Consider the following 6,729-nt stretch of genomic DNA (forward strand, 5'->3'; position numbering starts at 1 on the left):
TTCTAAAGTGATAGGTAAATCAGAATTAGACTATTTGTGTTTATAAAGATTGTATTTGTTGATATGTCATGTTATTTCTTGTGGAAACTAAATCCAAGACTGGATACTGGATTGTGTGTTTTATTATATTTTAAGTCTACTCAGTGTATAATAGTAAAAGCATTTGTAATGCATATTGCATTTTGATTTCATTTCAGTTCACAATGTGTAGAATGTTTGTTTACAGATATATGCAGAAGTATTTTTAAAGTCTACTTAAGCATACTTCAGTTTAGAACAGTTAAGCACACTTAACTCAAAGTTATAATTTTGCACAATTTCTGGCCAATTAGTGTATTATAACTCCACAAATAGCTGTAGCTTCTTAGTACTTTTTGAGCGCAATAATCATTAGTTTGTCAAAAATGACACTATAGTGCTCTGTAGCACCATTGAAATTAGTATTCTTGAGTTGACTTTTTTCACTTGGATAGAATTGAAAGAGCTTTATGGTTAGGAGCTATGGTTAGAGATGTGAAAGCTTCAGACTTTGAAGCTAGGGTGAGGTTTAATATTAGTTTAAGAGTTGTATCTAGGGTTATGGCTGGGCTAGCCTTAGAGTTTGGAGCTAAGGTAAGGGTCATGATAGCTTTAGGATTTGCAGGTAGTGTTAGGGTTAGTACAGTCTTAGGTGATGGAAATAGGTTTAGGCATGTGAGACCTTTAGGGTTTGGAGCTTGGTTGAGTATCAGTACAGCCACGGATCATTGAGGTATATTTAGGTTTGTGAGACCATATGGTGTGGAGCTAGACTTAGGTTCAGAATAGGCTTAAGTGTTAGATCTAGGGTTGGGTTTAGAAGAGTCTTAGGGTTTGAAGTTAGGGTAAGTGTTTGTAGGGGTGAAAGGTATGGATTCAGGGTTAGAGTGGGGAGAGCCTTAGAGTTTAAGACTATTTCCAAGGTTAGAACAGGCTTAAGGGTTATATCTAGGATTGGGGTTTGGAGAGGATAAGGGATTGGAGCTAAATGTAAGGTTTAAGAAGTTTCATGATTTTTATCTAGAACTAGGATTTGTACAGCATTAAGGGATTGAGGTGAGGTTAGTGTTGAGTGAGCTTTTGGGTTTGGAGCTAGGATAAGGGTCAGTATAGCTTTGGAGTATAGATCTGTTCTAAGGTTTATGAGACCCTAAGGGTTTGAAGCTAGGTTTAAGATTAGTATTTGGGCTGGAGGGTTAAATATAGGGTTACACTAGTTAACAACAACTGCAATTAATTGTATTTAAAACATACTGATATTTGTCTAAGTATGTAGTATTTATACTAGCAAATATATGTCATCATTTCTTCCATTTTGATATTTCTTAACAATTCCACTAACTGTTTCAGCCATATTGGGTTAGTGCTATACAATGGGTTTGCATGGGGAATACCACATATTTGAGTAAAATTCACATTTTTCTCATTGGTTCTTGAGGCCTCCTATTTGCATATAAGGCTTTGTCTACTACCTTTTACTCACCATCATTGTGAATCACACCCCAAACTACCTTCCCCAATCTTTTCACATTTTTTTCTGTGAAAAATTGTAGGTGGTTGCTCTCAGTGTTCAAAACTATAAAAGCCAGTGCCACTTTCTGTGTTATTTAATGTGGCAAGAACTTGGCTGAATCCTAAAGCGATAGGTAAATCAGAATTAGGCTAACTGTGTTTATAAACATTGTAGTTGTTGATATGTCATGTCATTTATTGTGGAAACTAAATCCAAGACTGGATGCTGGATTGTGTGTTTTAATAAAGACATATTCAGTGTATGTTTTATTATATTTTAAGTCTACTCAGTGTATAATAGTAAAAGCATTTGTAATGCATATTACATTTTGATTTCATTTCAGTTCACAATGTGTAGAATGTTTGTTTACAGATATATGCAAAAGTATTTTTAAAGTCTACTTAAGCATACTTCAGTTTAGTACAGTTAAGCACACTTAACTCAAAGTTATGATTTTGCACAATTTCTGGCTAATTAGAGTATTATAACTCCACAAATAGCTGTAGCTTCTTAGTACTTTTTGAGCGCAATAATCATTAGTTTGTCAAAAATGGCACTATAGTGCTCTGTAGCACCATTGAAATTAGTATTCTTGAGTTGACTTTTTTTCACTTGGGTAGGATTGAAAGAGCTTTATGGTTAGGAGCTATGGTTAGAGATGTGAAAGCTTCAGACTTTGGAGCTAGGGTTAGGTTTAATATTAGTTTAAGAGTTGTATCTAGGGTTATGGCTGGGCTAGCCTTAGAGTTTGGAGCTAAGGTAAGGGTCATGATAGCTTTAGGATTTGCAGGTAGTGTTAGGGTTAGTACAGTCTTAGGTGATGGAAATAGGTTTAGGCATGTGAGACCTTTAGGGTTTGGAGCTTGGTTTAGTATCAGTACAGCCATGGATCATTGAGGTATATTTAGGTTTGTGAGACCATATGGTGTGGAGCTAGACTTAGGTTCAGAATAGGCTTAGGTGTTAGATCTAGGGTTGGGTTTAGAAGAGTCTTAGGGTTTGGAGTTAGGGTAAGTGTTTGTAGGGGTGAAAGGTATGGATTCAGGGTTAGAGTGGGGAGAGCCTTAGAGTTTAAGACTATTTCCATGGTTAGAACAGGCTTAAGGGTTATATCTAGGATTGGGGTTTGGAGAGGATAAGGGATTGGAGCTAAATGTAAGGTTTAAGAAGTTTCATGATTTTTATATAGAATTAGGATTTGTACAGCATTAAGGGATTGAGGTGAGGTTAGTGTTGAGTGAGCTTTTGGGTTTGGAGCTAGGATAAGGGTCAGTATAGCTTTGGAGTATAGATCTGTTCTAAGGTTTATGAGACCCTAAGGGTTTGAAGCTAGGTTTAAGATTAGTATTTGGGCTGGAGGGTTAAATATAGGGTTACACTAGTTAACAACAACTGCAATTAATTGTATTTAAAACATACTGATATTTGTCTAAGTATGTAGTATTTATACTAGCAAATATATGTCATCATTTCTTCCATTTTGATATTTCTTAACAATTCCACTAACTGTGTCAGCCATATTGGGTTAGTGCTATACAATGGGTTTGCATGGGGAATACCACATATTTGAGTAAAATTCACATTTTTCTCATTGGTTCTTGAGGCCTCCTATTTGCATATTGGCTTTGTCTACTCCCTTTTACTCACCATCATTGTGAATCACGCCCCAAACTACCTTCCTCAATCTTTTCACATTTTTTCTGCGCAAAATTGTAGGCGGTTGCTCTCAGTGTTCAAAACTATAAAAGCCAGTTGCCATTTTCTGTGTTATTTAATGTGGCAAGAACTTGGCTGAACTCTAAAGGGATAGGTAAATCAGAATTAGGCTAACAGTGTTTATAAAGATTGTAGTTGTTGATATGTCATGTCATTTCTTGTGGAAACTAAATCCAAGACTGGATACTGGATTGTGTGTTTTAATAAAGAAATATTCAGTGTATGTTTTATTATATTGTAAGTCTACTCAGTGTATAATAGTAAAAGCATTTGTAATGCATATTACATTTTGATTTCAGTTCAGTTCACAATGTGTAGAATGTTTGTTTACAGATATATGCAGAAGTATTTTTAAAGTCTACTTAAGCATACTTCAGTTTAGTACAGTTAAGCACACTTAACTCAAAGTTATAATTTTGCACAATTTCTGGCCAATTAGAGTTTTATAACTCCAAAAATAGCTGTAGATTCTAAGTACTTTTTGAGCGCAATAATCATTAGATTGTCAAAAATGACACTATAGTGCTCTGTAGCACCATTGAAATTAGTATTCTTGAGTTGACTTTTTTCACTTGGATAGGATTGAAAGAGCTTTATGGTTAGGAAATATGGTTAGAGATGTGAAAGCTTCAGACTTTGGAGCTAGGGTTAGGTTTAATATTAGTTTACGAGTTGTATCTAGGGTTATGGCTGGGCTAGCCTTAGAGTTTGGAGCTAAGGTAAGGGTCATGATAGCTTTAGGATTTGCAGGTAGTGTTAGGGTTAGTACAGTCTTAGGTGATGGAAATAGGTTTAGGCATGTGAGACCTTTAGGGTTTGGAGCTTGGTTTAGTATCAGTACAGCCATGGATCATTGAGGTATATTTAGGTTTGTGAGACCATATGGTGTGGAGCTAGACTTAGGTTCAGAATAGGCTTAGGTGTTAGATCTAGGGTTGGGTTTAGAAGAGTCTTAGGGTTTGGAGTTAGGGTAAGTGTTTGTAGGGGTGAAAGGTATGGATTCAGGGTTAGAGTGGGGAGAGCCTTAGAGTTTAAGACTATTTCCATGGTTAGAACAGGCTTAAGGGTTATATCTAGGATTGGGGTTTGGAGAGGATAAGGGATTGGAGCTAAATGTAAGGTTTAAGAAGTTTCATGATTTTTATTAAGAATTAGGATTTGTACAGCATTAAGGGATTGAGGTGAGGTTAGTGTTGAGTGAGCTTTTGGGTTTGGAGCTAGGATAAGGGTCAGTATAGCTTTGGAGTATAGATCTGTTCTAAGGTTTATGAGACCCTAAGGGTTTGAAGCTAGGTTTAAGATTAGTATTTGGGCTGGAGGGTTAAATATAGGGTTACACTAGTTAACAACAACTGCAATTAATTGTATTTAAAACATACTGATATTTGTCTAAGTATGTAGTATTTATACTAGCAAATATATGTCATCATTTCTTCCATTTTGATATTTCTTAACAATTCCACTAACTGTGTCAGCCATATTGGGTTAGTGCTATACAATGGGTTTGCATGGGGAATACCACATATTTGAGTAAAATTCACATTTTTCTCATTGGTTCTTGAGGCCTCCTATTTGCATATTAGCTTTGTCTACTCCCTTTTACTCACCATCATTGTGAATCACGCCCCAAACTACCTTCCCCAATCTTTTCACATTTTATTCTGTGTAAAGTTGTAGGTGCTTGGTCTCAGTGTTCAAAACTATAAAAGCCAGCTGCCATTTTCTGTGTTATTTAATGTGGCAAGATCTTGGCTGAATTCTAAAGTGATAGGTAAATCAGAATTAGACTATTTGTGTTTATAAAGATTGTATTTGTTGATATGTCATGTTATTTCTTGTGGAAACTAAATCCAAGACTGGATACTGGATTGTGTGTTTTATTATATTTTAAGTCTACTCAGTGTATAATAGTAAAAGCATTTGTAATGCATATTGCATTTTGATTTCATTTCAGTTCACAATGTGTAGAATGTTTGTTTACAGATATATGCAGAAGTATTTTTAAAGTCTACTTAAGCATACTTCAGTTTAGAACAGTTAAGCACACTTAACTCAAAGTTATAATTTTGCACAATTTCTGGCCAATTAGTGTATTATAACTCCACAAATAGCTGTAGCTTCTTAGTACTTTTTGAGCGCAATAATCATTAGTTTGTCAAAAATGACACTATAGTGCTCTGTAGCACCATTGAAATTAGTATTCTTGAGTTGACTTTTTTCACTTGGATAGAATTGAAAGAGCTTTATGGTTAGGAGCTATGGTTAGAGATGTGAAAGCTTCAGACTTTGAAGCTAGGGTGAGGTTTAATATTAGTTTAAGAGTTGTATCTAGGGTTATGGCTGGGCTAGCCTTAGAGTTTGGAGCTAAGGTAAGGGTCATGATAGCTTTAGGATTTGCAGGTAGTGTTAGGGTTAGTACAGTCTTAGGTGATGGAAATAGGTTTAGGCATGTGAGACCTTTAGGGTTTGGAGCTTGGTTGAGTATCAGTACAGCCACGGATCATTGAGGTATATTTAGGTTTGTGAGACCATATGGTGTGGAGCTAGACTTAGGTTCAGAATAGGCTTAAGTGTTAGATCTAGGGTTGGGTTTAGAAGAGTCTTAGGGTTTGAAGTTAGGGTAAGTGTTTGTAGGGGTGAAAGGTATGGATTCAGGGTTAGAGTGGGGAGAGCCTTAGAGTTTAAGACTATTTCCAAGGTTAGAACAGGCTTAAGGGTTATATCTAGGATTGGGGTTTGGAGAGGATAAGGGATTGGAGCTAAATGTAAGGTTTAAGAAGTTTCATGATTTTTATCTAGAACTAGGATTTGTACAGCATTAAGGGATTGAGGTGAGGTTAGTGTTGAGTGAGCTTTTGGGTTTGGAGCTAGGATAAGGGTCAGTATAGCTTTGGAGTATAGATCTGTTCTAAGGTTTATGAGACCCTAAGGGTTTGAAGCTAGGTTTAAGATTAGTATTTGGGCTGGAGGGTTAAATATAGGGTTACACTAGTTAACAACAACTGCAATTAATTGTATTTAAAACATACTGATATTTGTCTAAGTATGTAGTATTTATACTAGCAAATATATGTCATCATTTCTTCCATTTTGATATTTCTTAACAATTCCACTAACTGTTTCAGCCATATTGGGTTAGTGCTATACAATGGGTTTGCATGGGGAATACCACATATTTGAGTAAAATTCACATTTTTCTCATTGGTTCTTGAGGCCTCCTATTTGCATATAAGGCTTTGTCTACTACCTTTTACTCACCATCATTGTGAATCACACCCCAAACTACCTTCCCCAATCTTTTCACATTTTTTTCTGTGAAAAATTGTAGGTGGTTGCTCTCAGTGTTCAAAACTATAAAAGCCAGTGCCACTTTCTGTGTTATTTAATGTGGCAAGAACTTGGCTGAATCCTAAAGCGATAGGTAAATCAGAATTAGGCTAACTGTGTTTATAAACATTGTAGTTGTTGATATGTCATGTCAT

This window comes from Salminus brasiliensis, chromosome 7, assembly GCF_030463535.1.
Source record: "Salminus brasiliensis chromosome 7, fSalBra1.hap2, whole genome shotgun sequence".
NCBI lineage: Eukaryota > Metazoa > Chordata > Actinopteri > Characiformes > Bryconidae > Salminus > Salminus brasiliensis.